The following is a 21,704-nucleotide window of genomic DNA, read 5'->3' on the forward strand; positions in this document are numbered from 1 at the left end:
TTCAATTATTTAGGATTGCATATCCAAGCATTTTATTTAATCTGCAGCACCGAGGTCAACCATCATGTAAGTTAAATCATACCAAGGACAGTATGAATCAGTATAGATCATATAAAGTATGTGTGCTAATGCATTTCATTGCTACCAAACAGCAAAAGTGTCAGTTTTGGATATTATAATATTATTTGATACTAAATTACTTTCCCATTCAGATATAATTTAATGAATCTGCAGAACAAATGGTCATAATCCAAGATTTATGTCTTTAACATTTATCAAGGGCTTAATTAGCTTCCCCTCACCAAATGGGTTTCTAGGCATCTCTCTGCTATGCTCTGGGATATATGTTTTTTTCCAGAAGATATTTTTAAAAACATGGCATAAAAGCCTTGAAATATCACAGATACAGTGAGAGTTTGACCCGCATCTTCTATTTATTGAAGCCACGACATTTACACTAAGAAATATACCATTTTTAACCTGCAGCATTATATCAAAAGACGCTAAACGCCTAATGCATCATTTGAGACATACGCCACAAACTTCAGCCTCGTGTGTGGTATTTTTGCAAGATTTTAGATCTTCATTGGGACTTTTCCTTTCCTATAATATAAGTTTTTGAGAATGTAAATGGTCTGCAAAGGCTTAAATCCCAAAGATCCCTCTCTCCCACACTCTACCGCCTGAAATGCCTGAATCGCCATGTTTTCTTTTGGGACATAGTGACATCACTATGTAACAATCGCCCTTCTATTGCTTCAGCACATTGTATGTGATATGCTAAGGGGCGGTACATATCTGAAAGGTTGACCAATCAGAGCAGACTGGGCTCTGGTTTCAGACAGAGGGTGAAAAGAGGTGCTGCAGCACAGGCAGTATGAGGAAAATAAAGATCTCTTTGAACATTAAAGCATGTTTAAATGTCACAGTAGAGGCAAAAAATACAAATATGAACCTGAAAATAAGAAATAAAATGTTGTTGATGTGGGCTGAACATTTGTATTTCCAGGAGCGGCTTATCTAACATTACAAACTGCACAGATGCTCTTATTTCATTTTTGTCTGAAACCGTGTTTATGAAATTAAATACTGCATTCAAAGCCATATTTGTCAGTTTACTAAAAATGCAGCCCTTCCAGTTTTGGTCGTGTTTGTCCCTGTGATCGAATTTCACCAGGCCAGTCGAAACCAATGCAGCTTAACTTCCCACTATACATTTCAATTCTTACAATCACCTCAAGGCATTTGTAACATTGAAGAATTGAGCCACTGTCCTCAGGTGCTCATGTAAGGTCACACCCACCGACAGAGACAGCCGTGGTAATCCACAAGGTGATTTCTGACGGGATCTGGAATGAGTCATATTTATGCAGCTTTCAGAGATTGATGTCACTGTGTTTAGAGGGGTCACCTCGTTTTCTATTTTGTCCCACAGTCACCCGCCTCCTTTCACATCCGATATGTATCCCCACAGTAAAAGTCAGACTTGGTCAATGTGTGTGTGTGTGTGTGTGTGTGTGTGTGTGTGTGTGTGTGTGTGTGTGTGTGTGTGTGTGTGTGTGTGTGTGTGTGTGTGTGTGTGTGTGTGTGTGTGGGTGTGTTTACTTGGTCTCTGTGTACGCACTGATGAGATGCACATGTCCTGGTCTGTTGGGCGAAAGCTTCCTGGGAATAAAAACAGAGGACTGATTAGAATTCAAGAGCAGCCTTCCTCTACTGCTCTCGGTCTGCGTCTGCCTCTCTATTTGTCTAGATTCATACACACACACACACACACACACACACACACACACACACACACACACACACACACACACACCACTCTGTCACTTTGATGTCAGATTTATCACCCTTTAAACCTTGGATCTATAGGTGGGAATACAAGCTATTTTCTACTTTGTTTTAGTGAACATGCCTTCTCAAGAACATGCTTTATAATTAGCAACATGTCCATAAACTGGAATATATATATATATATATATATATATATATATATATATATAATTATTTAGTTAAGATTGCATGCATAAATATAGTACTAGTAAGTACTCCTTGTTCACATGAATCACATTGCAGAATACCACAATATTCACTGAAGGCATACCGGACTCGATATAGAGGCTGCAGTCATGACACATCTTTTTCAAAGAGAACACAGCAGGAGCGCTGCCTGTGTGATCTGAACTCAATATTGAACTGTGGAGCAACAGAAAAGTCAATCAAGATTAGCTCTGGGAGGTCTATTTTTCTGTCCAAAATTGCACACTAGCCTTGTCTTCGTACTAAGAATGACGTAACATTTAGATTTTACAGCAGTGCATTCCAACTGCATAGTATGTGCATTTTCTGTCCAGGATGAAAGTCTGGATGAGAGAAAAAGCAAGAGTATGAGGTGTGAGCTTACAGGACATACTAGCATGTGCATTGCGGATCCTAATAGCGGTCCAATGTCAGACTGCGAGGCAGACTTTCAAAATATAAATAACTCTTGGATGAAATAATAATGAAGAATAAAGGTACAGTTAACAAGCAAAACATGGGAACGAACCAATAATGTAGACAGGTTTAGTGGCATTCAGCCCCTCTACTCACCCCTCCCTTTGTGTGTTGGGGAACAACGGGTAACCTTAAAGAAAATGTAAAAATGACAAATGGAACCAATGTTTGTTTATTAAATGTTTAACTTCTTTAGAAACATAGCATGCAATATGGCAAACTCTGTATGGAGCGCCAACTCCCCATGAAGTTCTCATCATAAACAGAAACAAAACAATTCTTTGTTTCAGGTACACATTTAAAACACAGTTACGAATACTATTCCTAAATCCTACACACTGGACCTTTAACACTAAAATGTTCAATATTATTTATTTCAAATAAGATAAAATTGTTAACATGTTAAATTGAGTCTAGGGGGTAATGAACAGTTTGAACAGTTTTCATTTAACGACTAGCTTAAATCATGTGATGCAGACATAACATGATTTGTGGGATTCATTACGCTATGCTATTCAGAACACAGTCCTCTCTGCTCCCACAGTAAAGACAAGTGACATTTCCTCCATCCAGCAGGACATTTTTTTCTTTCTTTTTTTTCTGTATTGATACTTGCGTGTGGTACCCAGATGCGCTGTGAGTCACCTTAACCTTTACCGAGCACCTTGCCATCACATAGCATTTAACCTCAGATATGACTGCTGGACTTCTCCGGTGACCTCCCGGTAGAGGTTAGAGGCTTCTTGTTATCACACTCTCTCTCTCTCACAAACACACACACACACACACACACACACACACACACACACACACACACACACACACACACACACACACACACACACAAACATCTTCTGTTTGTCCCTGAGCAAAAGCTAAACTCCAGTAAGAAAAAAACGTGTCCCGAAAGGAGAGGGGGATAGAAACACAAAACGAAAAACTGTATCTGCAGCATTGGAGTAACATAAAATGTAAATATTATATATTAGCCAACAGCCCAGCCCTTATCCACTCACTCACTCACTCACTCACTCACTCACTCACTCACTCACTCACTCACTCACTCACTCACTCACTCACTCACTCACTCACTCACTCACTCACTCACTCACTCACTCACTCACTCACTCACTCACTCACCTACAGTATGGATTACCTGTCATTCGATGGTGTTCCTCATCTCCTTCATGGACCAAACTATTTCCCATCACAAAAAAAACACCATTTGTAGGCCTATTCTCGTTTCAGCAAAGGTGCATTGAGTTAATAATGGCAGTTCACAACAAACATCAACTTTGTACATTCAGAAAATACCTTCATAGAGACCAAATAATGTATAAATCCATATAGTTGTTGGATAATCTTGAGACAAAGATTTATGTGAATCGAAAAATATATATATTTTTTAATGATATCATTCCTTTATCTTGTCCTTTGCATTCCTACACAAGACAAAAAAACAACCAGGTAATAATTCACCCAACATCTGCCCAATGTAAAGAATCAGCATGCACACATTAGGGGACTAAAATGATTAGAAAGGCACAGAGCAACGCAGGTTTGCCTCGATCCTGTTTGAGCTTCACAATCTAGAGATAATAGTTGTTTAAGCTTCTGAATTACTGCGGGGAGAAGGATATTAGATCATACAGTAAATGGGGGATGTGATTACATTTATTGGAAAAAGTTCATTTTGTGCCCTCAATAATCATTTATCTTCATTTCCAGACACAGATGTGATCTTCCTCTGCAGGTCTTTTGACAAAAGATTCATTTGTCACTAAAAGATTCGATCAAACACATGACACACATACATCAGCCCACAAGGAGCTCCATATCTCCAGTCTCTCATCTGAATCCCGTTCTTCTACCGACTCGCAGCTGTGATCCCACACACACGTGCAGCAGGGGTCCTCTTAAGGGGTCTCTATCAACAGATTATCTCACAACTACATCAAGAGCGACACACAATATCCCGTTACCAGACCCCCCACCCCCCACTCTCCAGCGTTAATCTGCCTGACAGAGTGAGGATTAATACTTTCCCAGAAATGCCAGCCCACGATATGAACAAGTGAAGGAGCAAAGGGAAACCTGACCCTGTTGACTGATCCACTTAAGGTCGAGGCCTCTTACACAACAGATTTTGTTGACAAATGTTCATTTTTTTTATTCAGTCGTAGCCTACTCTGAACCAATCTACAGGTTTTTATATGTATATGCATTTCAAGCAATTCAGACTATCATGAGTCAGCATCTTTTCTAGCATTTCTGATGCCGGCCTTTTGGAAGGATGTACAAAATATATGTAATGCTTTTCCTCTGTAATATTGGGTGATGGAATATGATTTAAAGTCACTGGAAGGGTGTATTGCAAATAAAAATAATGACACTGAGAACATTTAGAAAGGAGAACAAAGTTTATTGAAGCTAAAGGTTGGTTAGATGTTTGCCTGGGTTAAGGTTCATCAGTAGAGAATAAAACACATTTGTAAGAGTTGCTTGATTAGATAAATCCGTATTTTCCAGACTAACATCAGAGTTTACAGAATATTTGGGGTTTTTAATCAAACCACTCATACGTTACCCTGGGCTATAGGACATTTTAAGTGTCTACTTTTAGTTCTAATGTTTTATACGTTAAAAGAGCAACGACAAATTAAAGATAGACTATTATTCTCAAACACAGAGTTTTGATCACGACTTGTTTTCAGTGCCCCCTATTCAAAGAAACATTGGTGCTTCTTAATTGTGTTCATTATGATCATACTAAACTCTTGAATCCATCTCGTCAAACTAAAGATTGTTCAGTTTCTTTCATTTGGATAGATGATGCAAGGAGAACATGTGGTGACAGTATTTGCCCATCACATTGTTGGAGGGGCTAGAAAAACCTCAGTTTTCTGCAGTCATAATGCAATATTAACCTAGCTGTTGAATTTGAACCATCAGGAACACCCTCAAATGACTGGAACAATGTCATGGTAAATATGCTACAAGACCCATTCATATCACAAACAAAACTTTAAAAAATACTTGTTATGTTTCGCCAACACTTTCCAAACCTACAACAAGTAGTCATCAACTTGCTCAAGGAAAACTAACACCAACTGTCTTTTTACAAAAATAATAGCTGGAACTTTCAGCAGGAAGATCATCAGCAGGGCAAGAAAACACCCAGCAGGAGATCTGCAGCCTCATGGTCTTCAAGCACGACTGAACACAGCCAAACGGATTTTCAATAATAACCTTCATGTAGCAATCATCCTGAACCTCTCAAAACAACCGGAAGGAAGTCCGAGCGGAAGACAGACAGCAGCACGACTTCGTCTACATTTTTCAAGCCAGCACTCACCTGGCTGAAAAGGTAAACTAGCGTAAGTGCTGGAAGGACAATGCATGCAGCTAGCGTTAAAAAAAACAACAAACAATGAGGACCGCATGTGGAGCACACAGTTACCTAGGTTCTTCCCGGAGTCACAAGAACTGTTAACATGTGATCTTGCTAATGCAGATGCTATACGTGCAAAACATAGTAGTGTATGGTGCTGAACAGCAGTATGCTAGTGTAGCCCAGCATGGTTTGCAGGTAAGCGTAACGCTTCAATTGAATACATTTTGAATAGGGTGACCAAACGTCCTCTTTTGCCCGGACATGTCCTCTTTTTAGCGTCCGGGGGGGTTTTATAAATTCATGAAAACGCCCGGTTTTCACTGTTGGGACCATTAAGCGTGTACTTAAATTGACTGGCGCTTCCCCCCACCCCCCAACAATCGCAAGTGTCCTCTTTTTCGCCACCTCAAATCTGGTCACCCTAATTTTGAATGAATTATTGTAGGCCTATTTGTTTCTAGGTGGTGTGCATGCTAATTATTGACTGTCATTAAAACCTTAAATGTATATATTAAATGCAGCATGTGGTGGTACTGTATCAAACTTAGTAAAATAACTAGTGTTGTGTTTTTCTCTTTTATGCTACTTATTTACTTATTACTGATGCTTTTATCTGACTGACACATTAAGTAGGTGTAGTTACTATACAGATGAATGTTTTACATCAAGAAACACAAGTTCGAAAGGGAAATGCATACCTAGGATTATGACTTACTTTAAGTGCACTACTATTGCAATTCCTTAGTTACTTCAACATGTATGTTAAAGTTAAACGTTTTTTTCATCAGCTTTATAAATGACACACACATTGAACTGATTATTAACATATTAAGTCTTGACAATTAATGTTCTCTCTCAAGCCACTAATCATTTCAGCTCCACTAATGGCCGTTAGCATACAATTAATTACTTGGGACATGTTGTGGAATAATAATAATAATTTCCCTCTAAATTTAAATTATATGATGCTATTGCTGTAACAACTGTGCAAGTAACAGACTAGTCCCACAGTAAAATAGCTATCCAACCATAGAAATTACTCTTGGAAGTTAAAAACACAGCTTGCTGCTGAGGGATGTCTCATAAATTATGATACATCCCCTCTGAAATGTACTTTTGCCCAAGTTTCATGTTGCACAAAATAGAAATGCTATAGCACAATAACCTCAAATGTGTCTCTAAGTACTTTAATAGTTGGGTGAATATACTTGGCTATAGTTCTTTACACAACTTGTGAGACATGGATTACAACCTGAGTAAGTCAAAACGTTACTACTGCCTGCTGCTAACATCTGTTGTTTATATTATACCAATATCTGACAGGTATTGAATTTGAATGTCATGAAAGAAGATAATACATCACATAGTGTAAGTGCACCACAGAGTATTGCGTTGTGTGATGCATTCTGTGAACGAATAAAAAGAGCAGACAGCTATTAAGGTCTTTAGTGGATAAATCTCTTCTTTCGGAGAACTGTTTACAGCCATGAACTTCAGTGCAATATTCATGTTGGATTATGTTTGATCTGAGGGAAATAAGTCTGCATTGTTTTTGAGCATGACTGAACTGATTACAGTCTGACAAATTCCACATGGGAGGGCTTCCAATTTTAATGCAATATGCCGATGAAAGGTCACATTGATTTTACAAAAACAAAAGTAAAATCTTTCAGTCTTGTGGCAAATAAAGTGTAGTTGAAACCTGAATCTGAAGCAAGTCTCCCACATAAAATGGCACATTTGCTTATAATACTCTCCAGACCTTTTTTTGGACCTTTTGTTCCACAGGAGTATGCGGAACCTCTCGATTTATTTCCATACAGACAGCACTGTCATTATGTTAGCACAGTGATGTTCCTTTAGAAAAATGTGTCCGCATGTTGTACCTTCTTATCGATGCACAGTCTGGGCAGGGCTGCTGTTGGTTCTAAAGAACACATTGTGGTTATACATTTAGTTTCACGGTGTGCCTGTCTGGACTAAAATCCTGATCATTTAGTATCAGTTAGTCATCACTTAAGTAAACTGTAATCTGGTCAGTTGGAGGGCAAAAGGATGTGAGAGGTTTCCCTCTGATATAGAGCCCTATCCTAGACTCCACGGACATGTGACACCTAATGCCTCCTGCGTAACAGTCAATAATCCCGCCATCGTTAAACCCAACCAGATTAAAGCAAATCCCTTATGAATTGATTTTTTTGTTTGTAGTTTTCATAAGCATATTAATGATGATATTATGATTCTCCATTTAGTTTTCTCTTCTGCTTATCTTTCAGTCAAGTGTGTGAGCAGATTGCAGAGCTGCAGTGGTCGGTACAGAGCAGAGTCAGGCATACTCTTATAGGGGAAGCAACAGTGTGTGGAACTCAGGCATGAAAACAAGTAATTGTAATGTAATGGAATGAGAGTGAATGACCTCTGCATCCCGCTAAGCTGTGGAATCCTGAACCTTCTGTTACACGACATAAGCTTTTATTTTTCCACCATATAAAATATGAAAGAGATCTGAGGTAATTCTATTATGGCACTGCTACTGCTGCTAGGTCCTCCTGTAGTGGTATTACTATTCTAATGAAAAGACTAAAAACTAGCCCTTGTTCTATTTTATTATGGCTTTTTTTGGATGTGAATACTAAATTCTCTTTTTTTCCCCTCAGGGAGGTTTGTCCAGGCCGAACCACAGAACAACACTGCTGCAGAGAGGAAGACTTCAATGGGTGTGCAGGTGCTCCATGATTTACTCACACATTGTGTCTTTAATGCAGGCTCTGCAGAGTTCAATTTCACACGTTAGATCGACTATGAGCTTCTATTCAAGGTACAGTTTTATTTTCCAACTAAAATTCCCCAAATAATGGTTTTATAATCAAAATGCAAATACAAATCCCTCATTTTAGCATAATTTTTTAATCAGAAACGTAAATTGCAATGTATACACTTTCTTTCTAACTAGTTATCAGCCTACAATAACTCCTTTTTATGCTGTTGCGTGTCATCACATCTGGAACTCTCTCTCCATCTCCGAGGTCAAATGTTTCTTTTTACCATCTGTGGCATCTGTAATTCACATTGTGCCTTTTACCCAGCTCCTTACATGACACATGTCTTATGCAATCCTGATTTAATCTGGCATTGAGGTTGGACCAGTAGAGACTTTGTGAATTCTTTCTCTTTCTACCATCACAGTAGAAGATATCTGTAGGCACTTATACTGTGAGATTGTTGCAGATTCGTGCCACAATTCCTCAGATAGCCTATAAAGATGCTAAAGTCATGTTTACCTAAGCAGAATGTTATGAATTCATGAGCTTGCTGACTGACCGAATGAAATAGACCATTTTCAAGCAAGAACAAAACTTCAAGCAAATTGTGGCGTCAAGAGTTTCTATTTGAGCAAAACAGCAAAACTAGAGGAAAGCCTTTTAAGGGTAAAAAAAGAATCGCATGTCAAAAAAATCACAAAAAGCCATCTGCGTGACCTGACACAGCCCTCATGTGGCAGGACCTGACCCCGCTGCTCTGACAGACGCTTTGCGGTGATCAAATGTTTTCCCGTGTCATCAGGAGGAAGTGTTATGGCACTGAATGAACGGACAGATGTACAGATTTGGTGCAAAAGTAACCAACCGGAAAATAATAGTGGGCATGCTGACTGACCATGTGGCTGATGTTCAGACAGTCAAGCCACATCAGCAAGGTTGCACAACTTTGAACCCATAGGTGCATTAAGTATTACATTAAGCTGCAGCATGATATGATCATAATTGAATATGTCCTATATCTAATCTCAACAGTGCTGTGACAGGTTGTTGGCATCATGCAATATCTCTACACATTTTAGATGGATTACCTTGATATTTAGTCATGGCAAAACAGTGTGTTCCTTATTACTTTGGTGACTTTGGGACTTTTCCTCTAGCGCCACCATCTGTAAAATATTTCCCAGCTGTTACAGACCTTGTATCTTGCGCTATCATAAGGTCAGATTTGAACTTTTTAATACTTTGATGACGAAACAAAACTAAATCAAAATTGTTTTTACTGCTAGTTTACACATTAAAAAAAATGATGATTAACTAACAAAATATCAGCTGAAAATAAGCTTGTTAACACCTCATTGTGAGCCTGTTAGCAAGCTCAAATGAGCATTTAGCCCAAAGCACTGCAGTACCTTAGTACAGCATCACAGAGCTGCTAGCATGCATGTAACCCTTTTAGTCTGGTTGGGAAGGGCTTAGTTTAGCCAAACCAAATGTACATGTTCTAATTCATGTTAAGATTTACATGATTCTGTACATTTTTTAATTATGAATCAACCATTTAAATGTAAATATTTTTCAGTTGATATTCTGTAAAGTAGAAAGGCAGCTTAATCATGTGTCGGTGCTTCAGAGCTCCTTTAGATTCAGAAGTGGAAGCCCAGAGCCCTCGTTTCCGTGTGTTGTCATCCTCTAACTCACACCCTCTCCATTCGTATGCAACCGAGCGCGCCATGGCGATTTACGTAGCTGACGCGTGGCAGCCATTAATCAGGTGTTCGCCCGTGTCTGGGAGTGGTGATAAGACCGATGGTTGAGGGTGAATGTCGGTGGGGATGACAAAGCATTGATTTTTTCCCCTTTACAGTTCATTTGTCATATTGATTCAATTGATTTACATAACAAAGAGGCCAGGTGAGCTGGCTCTCTGTCTTCTTCTCTCTCTTTCGCATTGTGTGTGTTTGTGTGTATTCTGTGCTCAGATGCTTCACTAGAAAGTTTCTGTTTGTCATCCTGACGTTGGAGGAAAAGCTATTTCTGGATCAGTTGTTTGCTTCTGGCTCTGATGTAGAATCCCAGAGGTTTTATTGACCAAAAAGGAAACTGTTTGGTTATTTGACATAGTACTGGCCAAACCTCAGATGACGTGAGCACAATGACCTCATAGGGAAAATCAATTCTTATTATTAGACAAGTGAGTTATTCATCGATGTTAAATTAAAGTAGACAGAGAGTATTCTATTATTCATCGTATATTATTTTCTCTCATTCAATTTCTGCCTCACCTGAAGCCAGCATTTACAAAGCCCTCAGTTAGTTTTTTGTTTTGTAAGAAAGAAATCCAGATAAAGCTGTGTCTATTTTTCCTCTGGCGTGACTTTATAGAAGACTGACCTCTGTGTGGATAGTGCCCATTTCAAACCGCGCCACTTCAATCAATGACAATCACTGTCTTCTCCTCTTTGTTGATTCTCTGTCGTAGCAAGTGGTGCTTATAACAAGTGTGAAAGCCTCAGTTCAGTTCAGGTCTTCTATCTCCTGCAAGAGGAAAGTCTTTCTGCTGCATAAAACACAACACAACACAAACACGACATAACACAATCACGATAGTAAGAGAATTGAATACATTAAAAGGGCTGGTTATGAAAGCAAGGAAATTGCAAAAATCATAAATGGTTCCTCATTTTCTGCAACCGTAATCCCCAACCAGATAGGAAAGGATGTTAAATTCATTTAAAGAGGGGATGATATGCATTTGCTCTGTTGCTATTTAGCTTGCTGTTTTAACTAGCTACCTAAAAATCTCTTAACACAATTGATTCTTCTGAATCTGCATACTAACAAATCCGTTTTAGGGTCAGGATTGATTCTATGTTGGGTCCGTACAAATAATTTACAAACCATTACATGACCTTTCAGAAAAACACAGTGTTTGATATACTGTAACAATAGTCTGAGGAGCTGGGACGGATTTTTGTGTTCAGTCAATAAGCGTGTCTTGGCGAGGGATCACCACTGTACTTTAAAACGTCACTGAACACCGATCCATTTATTGACTCATTTTTTGTGACTCAAACCAACACCAACTCATTTACGAATCCCAGCAATCGCCTGCCATTGTGCTAACATCTGCGGAATAGAGAGGAGTGACACATCCCTGTGGGGAGCGACTGCCGGAGAGAATGGCATTTACCAAACTCTCTGAGGTTCTCTGACTCTATTCAAAAAATCTTAACATCAAAACTGAAAGGATGCAGCAGATAGTGCATGTTGCTTTACATGAATACTTGTTGTGCCATCAAGATGCATTGAGAGATAATAAAGATACGTTGAGTTGAGTCAGCCACCCTTTTTTGTGGTGGATTCTTTTGTAAGAGCTCCTATATGTTATTTATTTCAAGCTTTCTTCTCAATTTTTGCGACTCCGATTTGTCAAAGAATATGCTGCTTCATCATGAAACATAGGACTACAGGTGATACTGAGAGGACCTGTAATGCTAGTCCAGCATCCAGTTACATTTTCTGCTGCGTTGCACTTTGCACAGCAAACGACCGTCTCCATCTCAAAGGACATTCATTTTGACGTTAGATAAAATAAGTACTTTTAAAACAAGAAAGTGTCATGACGAAGGCATAATTGGACCCGTTTAGTTTTTTTATTGTATCCAGACCGAGCATTAGGGAACTGACAGTGTTTCCGTCAGGTGACTCAGTGTTTATAATGCCTCTTATCCCTGTAATTCCAACATTAAATCACTGTTGTTTGAATACTTGAGAGTAGCTTTTCAGTCTGTTTTTGATTCTCTCTTGTGATTGGTCAATATATGTATTTCATTTCCTATCATAATCATCTTTATAATGGCCACTTATTCAGAGACAATCACACACATTCTATAACAGATACATCCTAAAGTCACTTGATTGACAGATCTGGGTAATGAAAAATGTGCGTGTAAAATTGGTTCCAAATATAATTTCAAGTGGCATTAAAAGAACTTTAAAAAGCCTTACATGTATTCTGCCTATAGCTATAGGAACTGTAACATAGGTACGTTCAATCATGTCTTGTGTTCCTTCCCTGATTTTGCTTTCAGTTGCATATTAGCTGGAAACCTTGTGGCTGGTGTGTCTTAATTAGAACATATGTAAATACAGAGTTAATTTGGGCATCAGGCTCAATCTCCCTGCTAACAAAGCATGCAGAAACCAGCAGTAACTGGGGATGTATCCACAGGTGGACGGCAGAAGCTGTTGCAGTGTGATTGCACAGGAAGCGACAGCCACTGAGATTGCGTTTAAATAGACTTTTCCGTCTGTAATGGCACTGCACAAATTCAGCCGAGACATGAGCAGGTCAGAACACAGCACCACTTAAGTTGTCAGGCTGGAGATGCTCTTCTGGCTTGTCTCAGCACTTAAACACTCTGTTTAGAAGTTTCTGAGGACTGTTCAGTCACGCTGAACACTGTCGGCATAATATTTGAAGCACCCAACACAGGTTATCTTTTCCTTACGTAAAATAATATGGTATTCAGACGTTTGACATGCCAGGTGAATGATGCAACTACCAAAAAAAAAAGGAAAACGAGGCAAACCAAGACCTGAATCCATCAGAGCCTTTTGATTGAACTATATTCAAACATCCCTATAATAAAAAAGCAAATTAGAGAATTATTTTGTCTCAGAATATATTCAAATACATCGCGAAAATGTCTCTCATAAGGAGTATCATCGTTTTATCTCTCCTGTGTATTTTTCATGTCCACTGTCCCTTCAGCAAGTTTGTATTCTTATGATTCAAAGTACTATTCTGTTGTTGTCAACCACATTTAGCTGCTTTATTTCTTTTAGAGAAAAAGTGGGCTGAAATAACAGGCTGAAAATAAACCACAAAATGATAAAGATAGAAAATGAACTGAATGACAAGAGGAAAGTCCATCAAGTTAAATTTACAAACACACAAAAAAACAATGCTGCAAAACAGATTCCCTTTTACTTCACCTGGACCTACTTTTTGTTTTGTGTACATTTAACAGCACCTCCAATACTGCTAATACCTTTTTTTGTAATATCAGAAGTGCAAAACGTACTTTGTTCTGCACAGCAGTAAAGTGACCATAACGTAAGTCCCGGTCAAACTCATGCATGACTATACACAAGAATGTCAAGAAATATAAAATTTGTTTTATGAAAATGGTATCTTTCTTTTTGTGTATAATGAATCAAGAGAACGGCCACACTGAGAGAAACCCCCCCAGGCTGGATGCTGTGGACCATAAACTCTCGTACTTCCGACATCAGTCATCCGTAGTACCACGAAGAGAGCGTATGCCCTCAGTCCATCCCTACCATAAGTCAACTTTTGATGCCAAATTAAATTCTGACGAACAGATGAATGGAGGTTTTTTTGCTGACCTGGTGAAAGTCATTCATGCATTTCTCTCCTGGTGGCGGATTTAGTGCAACACTCTGTACCATTGCCTCAGTCTAATTCAAGTTGCACCTTTTCAGTTTGTGTGAAGCTTAATTCTTGCATTCCTATTATTTATCTTAACTTGTTTTATCAAATAACTTGTAACATGGAGAATAATACATTTTCACTCGTTCCATGGAATGTGCTTCTTTTTATTTCTCCCTCTCCTCTCTTTCTCCTCTGTCTCTTTCTATCATGTTAGGAATTTCATCACCACGCTCTGTCCTTGAGCCTGGCTCACCTGTAACTAAATTAGCTCAAAGAAATGTGCAGGTACTAAAACCAATTCATGTATTTCCTCAGTTAATGGTCCTCAGGTTGACCGACAGACCCACATGTCTAAGATGGACCTTTTCTGTATCACTGTTGAGAAATTCACGAGTTTAAAGCAGCAACAGTCAGAATGAAAGCAGGTACAGATTCACAAGAGGATAATAAAATGAAAAATAACATTATATAAGTAACTGTTAAAACGAGATATCACAACAAGGTAACACGTTGATAATTTGAATGAACCTATGTATACATGTTTGTGTTTGGGTTATTAAATATATTCACATGTATGTGTGCAGATGAGAGTGCAGGTCAAAGTCATTTGTACAACTTGTGCAGATCTAAGGAAAGGTTGTGAATGTACAGTAAGGGTTACTCTGTGGCGATGTCCTGTTTACTGTTTGTGAGAGAAACAGGTGAACTTTATAGATTTATTTTATTTTATTTAACCTTTATTTGACAAAGAATGTTCCCAGCAAAATTCTGAATCTCTATTACAAGGGAGTCCTGGTCTACAAAGACAAAATTAAAGTTGAAGATGAATTAACAAACAACAGAATAAACAGAAAAATAAATCCTTAGAAAATAGATAAAGACAAATTGTGTTTACTGTTTTGGTTTGTTTTCATTCGCTTATTTCATAATGCCTGTGCCTTTGGGTTGTTAAACCTCATTTGCTGCGTAGTGAAGGTAAGATAAAAACACCGTACTGTACTAGCTCAGAAATTCAGTTAGGTCCATTTCCTGGTCCCTCTCAGCAGATCACCTGAATTATTACTGTCCAAAGAGCACAGCAAATTATGCCACTGAAAGATGCATTAATAAATGATAAAGCAGCAAATGTGAGCGTCAGTGTTATGCAATCTCTCCCTACCAGTATTATGTGTGTGTGCATGGGTGTGTGTACAGTGAATGTGAGCGAGATGACCATGTGGCGGAGGTGAGAGCGAGGGAGCGAAGAGGCAAAGACTCCAATGACTAGACGTATCCATATTGATGATGAATTTACCGCCACCGTCTCTCCGCATTGACCTGAGAGTTACTGTTTGATGCATAATTAAAATGTTCGAGGGCTTCAAGTGGTCTGAACAATATATACGATATGAGAGGAGTTTGATATGTAATGCTTTAATGACATAAAGTAAATGCATATATATATACATATATACATGCATAGGTAACACTGGCACTTGTTAAGGGTGCTCATCCAGTAGAGGTAGAAACAGCATGTACTGCACAACACAAGTATCCATGGAGAGCCATGTGTGGAGTGTGAAAAGGGCTTCTGAATGTTGTTTATGCACATCAAGTAAGCAGCCAGTTGGTTAAGCATGTGTCACGCTGTGGGCCTCTCTGTTAATGGTGTTGCTCACATCTCCTCAGGACCACAATGCATCACCTCACATCCGAGTTAGCAATTATTACTTTGTGGCCACAGTCATTTGTACAAGAACAGTTGGAGTGTAAAGCATCGCATGAGCGGATGAAGAACTATTGGCAGTAATTGTATGCAGTCCCATGGGGTGTAACTGTGACAATGTACAGTAGATCCAGGTCGCTTTGCACTCTCCTCTGAGTGTAATAATATTGCCCTTTGTCATTATGCTCCAGTTGTTGCATCAAACTATTAGTTGATGAGAGGTGGGCCCTAGCTCTAGTTCAACTACTAATTGTTATTTTAGCCAAATATACACATGTTATTACACGTCTTTGTGGAATAATCCATTGTGATTGATCAGTTATGTTATTTTAAAGTTGCTTTATACACAGTTCGATCTCAACACAGCAAGTGGACTATTTTTTTCTGTGAAATAATTTTTAAATGACTAAAATAATTCAAATTAATATTCCAGTTTGATGAAATACTTAAGATTACATTTACATTTGCATTGATAAGATTGGCCCCATATGAGGGAAGTCATACTACAGTTGAGCATATACCATGTTTGTTTCTGGAAAATTATAGTGTGAGGGCTAATGTCACTTCCATCCCAAATTACGTCCCCGCCCACTTTCAGGGGAAAATAATGCATTCGAGCCAGGCGGAAAATAATTCTTCATGTCTTAATATATTGCATCTCAAACAACAAATAAAGTTAGGGTTTCTTTACTTCCTCTACAGAAAAAAGGAACAGTAAAAGAAACGATCTAATTCAGAAATCACAAATTCAGTGTAAGCCTGCTGCCTGCTACCTGCCATCGATCCTCACATATTCCTAGAATTGTAAAAACAAAGCTGTCTGACCGTCTATTTGACACGATTTTCATATTTTTGGAAGTTATCTCGGCATTTTGGAATGAGGGCGCACGCCGAAGGTAAGAGGGCAGAGCACCCCTGTTAGCCAGTTTAGACAAAACCCTGTATACTATATGTCAAAGGGCCCCAATCTTGGGTCAGTACCCCCACCAGCTGGGGGTTGTGAGATTATCATCAAGATAAGAAAGACTTATTCTCTTTTATCCTTCCCATAATTCTCTGTAGTACATTATGTTTAGCGCTAATCAGCAAACGCTTGCATGCTTAACGAACAAACTGCACATTATTTTTGAATTGTGGATTTCTGTATTACTTTTGAACTGATTTTAACTGTTGTACTTCAAATAGTGATGAGGGTCGCTGGTAAAAAAATAAAGCCTTGGATCCATAACTTCATCAAAAGGTGACATGCAGACTTTTTGTCCCCATATAATTCTTTCCAATTATAGTGAATGAGAGTAACCAAAATGTCCCCAAAGGCAGAGAAAAGCTCATTCCAGTTTTCCATAAGCTACACAACACTTTCGTCACAAATTTATTCAAACTTGTAAATGCGGTAGACTATACGCCCGGTGGCCGGGGGACCTCATTGACATTGCAACAGGAAATACAGCGAGTCAACTTTGAAGTTCTGGCACTCTGCTTGTCATTATTTTATAATGGGCATTGTTGTTCAGGTTCAAAGCGTTATTCCTCGATGTATTCTTGCCTGGTTCCTGGCTGTCTTGTGTAAGAATCGACAACATGGTAAAACAGAAAGCTTGTTTATCAGAGTTTAAATTCAAGGGAATCTTTTGATGCATTTACACAACAACAAGGGTTAGCAAATAATAAATAAACTCAAGATGGGGAGAGAAGGAATTTCAACAACATACATTTGTGTGAGTTGAAGCAAGTTTTCCTGTTGTTTTCATTCTGTTTCTCCTCTTTGTGTGACAGAGATTGTAAAGCTGCATTAGGACCACAGATAATCGCCGATCAAGGTCAGTCGTTGTGAATTGAGACTAAAATATCAGTGTATCTGTTCTGCAAGATGCCAGAGATTATTTACAGTTAAGATGTCCTCAAGGATGGAAATGTGCATCCCAAAGCAGTGAGAGTGCTGTGGCTGCAGCTGGCTGATGGGAAAACCTTATCAGTATGTCACAGGGATGTGTGTCATGTGTGTTTGTGTGTGTGTCTGTCGGGGTTGTACTGGAAATGAGGTAGATCATCTTCATCACAACTGAACTGTGGCTATTTGTACAAAAAATAGCCTACATTTGTGTTTGATGATAAAATGGAGGTTAAGCTCATACTCAAAGTCAAATTTGTACAAATCCCAAAGACTGTGGCACAGCTGGACGGAAACACACACTGTGAGACCAATAATAATTTAGAGCTGTAGCCAACACCTACGCAGTCAGATTGACTTTGTAATTCCTTCTATCACAACTGTTGCCACCATTCTGACATTTAAAATGTATGACTAACCAATAAGTGACATTTCTGAAGGGTAAATGAATCAAATAAGCTTGCTGACTGTGGTCTATGATTGACACCTTGGCCAGCAAACATCAATCTAATGAGCTTTCGGACCGGTCAGTCGGACAGCAGAAGAGTGTTTCATTACACCAAATGAGAAAGAGTGCATAATGTTGATCAAGTAGACGAATATCTGATGAGGAAGAATCTGATTCAGTAGCTGTTAAGTGCAAACCTGTCATAGGGATTTGGCAGTAATTATATTATCGGGTGTTTGGAAGTGTTATTGATGAGAGCTGCCCGTTACTGCTGAGATTTCAAGCCTTCTATAAAAGAAGTGCAGTGATGGATTTAGAAACATCTCTCCCACAGACATGTCATGGGTAAACTCAAAAAACCTCAATATTAAAGCCTACAATGAAATCTAGAGAAGTGGTTTATCGTTTTAAAAAGTGATTGGTATGAATTGCCCGCAATCAGAAGCAATATGTAGGCACATTATGCCCACCTAAACCAACATTCAAAGTCAAGGTCAAAAGTCCACTTTATTGTCAAAGTTTCCACATGTGTTATACATACAGAACATTGAAATACCGTTTCTGACAGTCCCACAGTGCAAATATAAAAGAACATATAACATAAAAACAGAAGAGCGTAGAAAAAAACAGAAGATACCAACTTTTGATGTCCCTGACTGATTTCTTTAACAATTCATTTGGAGGTCTTGTAGATCACCCGTTCTTCCACCAGCTTTAAACATAAACATAAAGAACCTAACATTGTTTTTTCAGCTTTATACTTCCTGACTTTTTATTATTTTTTGAGGGATTGCTTATACATTGGGAATCAACACTTCTGTGTGGGGTGTCCGTGACCCCAGCTGTAAATCTGCAATTAATACAATGGATTTTCTTATGCTCTATATCTTTGATTGGTTTTCAGAACATTTCATCCAGCACAAAACCTACCCAGTTAGTATGGAGTTTTACCTAAAGACTATAAAGAGGTCTTATTTACCCCATATAAGTCGCATCACTATCGAATGACAGGCTTTAGTTATTTAGTTCAGAATTTGTTTTTGTGAATTTACATGTAGGCCTATACATTTACATAAACCGTATATAAAAATGATGGAAGAAATGTTTTCCTGTTTAGAGGAGAACTTTGTATGTTTATTCTGCTTGAATCATTATGACACATACAGATATGGGGTTTATAGATCCTCAAACATGTAAGAACTTTTAAAGAAAACCCATAAAGGTCAGGTTGAGTTCATACTTACACACACAGACTCTCATTACACTCCTTTGTACCATAGGTATCTCAGCAACACACAGTGAACATCAGGAGTCATTTGATGCACAAAGAAATATAAAAAGTATATGGAAGTATATGACAAGTAAATTATACAATGTAGGCTTCAATGCAGTATATAAGACAAAAAGGCAGACAGGGAAGTAGTTTATCCGGAGGCAATATCCTCTCCCTTTTGTTTACAGGTTGCCAGGAGTGATCAGTGTTACAGTGAAAGGGGCACCTCTGCATTGAGTCTACACGGAACTGTTCCTACACGTCAACCCACACTCACCTGACACCCGTGTGAACAGATCCAAACAAGCCAGTGTGTGAGATCGGTTCACACAAAACTTCCTGATTTGTAATGTTCAGGTAAAGGCTGCTCAGTAGAAAATCAATGATGACTGTCACCGCTGCAAATTCAGCTTTCCTGTGACAGTGAACGGAAACTAATGGGTATGAAAATAGCCTTCAAGCTAAACACAATATGACTCGGTGTACTGGGGCATGTTGCCACGACCGGCCTATAAATTCACTGATACCCAGGGCCAATTCTGCCTAATGCTTCAGAACTAATGTAAATGATGATGAGCGGTATTACCAGACCTGCGCTACTCCTGATCACCTGAGCCCAGGGAAGCTATTATCTTGAGATGGCAAAAGTTGAGAAAAGATGAAGAGAAAATTGTAGAAACACTTTAGGAGGATATTAGAGAGATAGATTATTTGTCATCATCATTGCTTAAACAAAAAACGAGTTCTGCCTGGACTACTACAACAGAAACGTCTGCCTAGAGAAACGTACAGTGTATGGTTGTAGTTATTGTAATTATATTTTTGTAAAATCCTCACACGTTATTTTAGACCTTAATTTCACTACTGCAAATGGTATTCGAATAGAAATAATCCCTTTTTTATTTCCGTTTATCCTGCACGGGTTGCCTACGGATTTACCATCTGTTCCAATGCTGTATGTTTCAGTGCATCCAGATCAAGAAATATGCTGCAAATTCCCAACAAAACTAAGCCAACTGTTCTGTCATGCATTAAACTGAAGGTTATCGAATCAGCACTTAAATCAGAGGTTATGCTTTGGTTTGGTCTGTTTGCTTTTTATGTGGAGGATTATTGAAAAACTGCAGGCCTGATTGACATGAAATGTGGTTGAAGGATGAAGTATAGGCAAGAACTATTTTAGATTTTAGAGCCGATTTCAATTGCCGGGCTTAAACATGCAATATTTTCCTCATATGGAAACGGTCATGGCTGAGGTCTGAGTTCTCTGCGTTGCCATTGAGTTTAATGACAATGTTTTTGTTACCGACACATTCTTTGTCACAGAGGGCAGTAGACTTATTCCAGTAATATTCCTGTCATCATGTAGCAGTACAAAGCTGTAGCTACAAGGTATGTTAGTTCTGACAACCGTTTTGAAAAGACTTATTGTTCTCACAGGAGGCAGAGGGAACTTGAGCGAGGGTCTATTAAAGAGTGAATGGCAAAACCAGGGCAAGTGATTTCCATCCAAATTACATCTCACCAGTCCACTGCTGACTTGATTTCCCAATATAATACACGTTATCACACACTAAATATAACATGTTCAAAAACTTGTTGCAATCCAAACCTGGCAAGATTTCACAGCATCATGCCAACACATTATCAAAGATGACTTGTTGGTTTCTGCACACACAGAAAAAAAGTCTCTAAACCTCAGTAAATACCCAGATTGAGACACGTATTCCTAACATTTTCAAAGAATGCATCTGAAACTTGAATAATGTTGGCACATCCCACAAGTATGTATCTGAAAATGCCACAGGCCTTATTCAGAATATAACTTCAGAATTATTTTACATGACCTGTATGTAAATCTGAATATCATATTCAGAAAAACTGATTATTAGTCTGCATGTAAACATAGTCTGTGAAGATCTGTATCTGGTAGGAGGATGGAGAGGAAAGGCAGTGGTCTATACATGTATGCGTGTGTTTGCATGTGTGTGTGTTTCAGGGCCAGGCAGTAAAAATGAGCCTGGAGACCAAGAGGAGGGGGAGAGACATAATTGGCGGGAGGGGCAGTGAAATGTGGCCGTCCCAAGGACACAGCACTGAGGTTAGATTTATTGATCGCAGCACTGCCGAGGAGGCACGTGACATGTACTGTATCAGAAGGAAATTCCAATCCCACCATAACTATTCGTTTTTCTGTATAGTAATCGACGGGGGGAGTGCTTTCTGTCAGCTTAGTCCAGATTTGGTTTCCACAGTAAATCTGCAGGATTGAACTTG

At 38.8% G+C, this 21,704-nt stretch overlaps 1 long non-coding RNA gene across 1 annotated transcript; it reads left to right on the plus strand.

Annotated features, from left to right (window-relative positions):
• Positions 1–5,706: 5,706 nt before the first annotated feature.
• On the plus strand, positions 5,707–20,451 carry LOC134868816 (uncharacterized). Its single transcript, XR_010166318.1, has 4 exons — positions 5,707–5,863; positions 8,548–8,615; positions 17,592–17,635; positions 19,616–20,451. It is a non-coding gene; the product is annotated as an uncharacterized LOC134868816 (long non-coding RNA).
• Positions 20,452–21,704: the final 1,253 nt, after the last annotated feature.

The sequence above is a fragment of the Eleginops maclovinus genome, chromosome 8, assembly GCF_036324505.1.
Source record: "Eleginops maclovinus isolate JMC-PN-2008 ecotype Puerto Natales chromosome 8, JC_Emac_rtc_rv5, whole genome shotgun sequence".
Taxonomy (NCBI): Eukaryota; Metazoa; Chordata; class Actinopteri; order Perciformes; family Eleginopidae; genus Eleginops; species Eleginops maclovinus.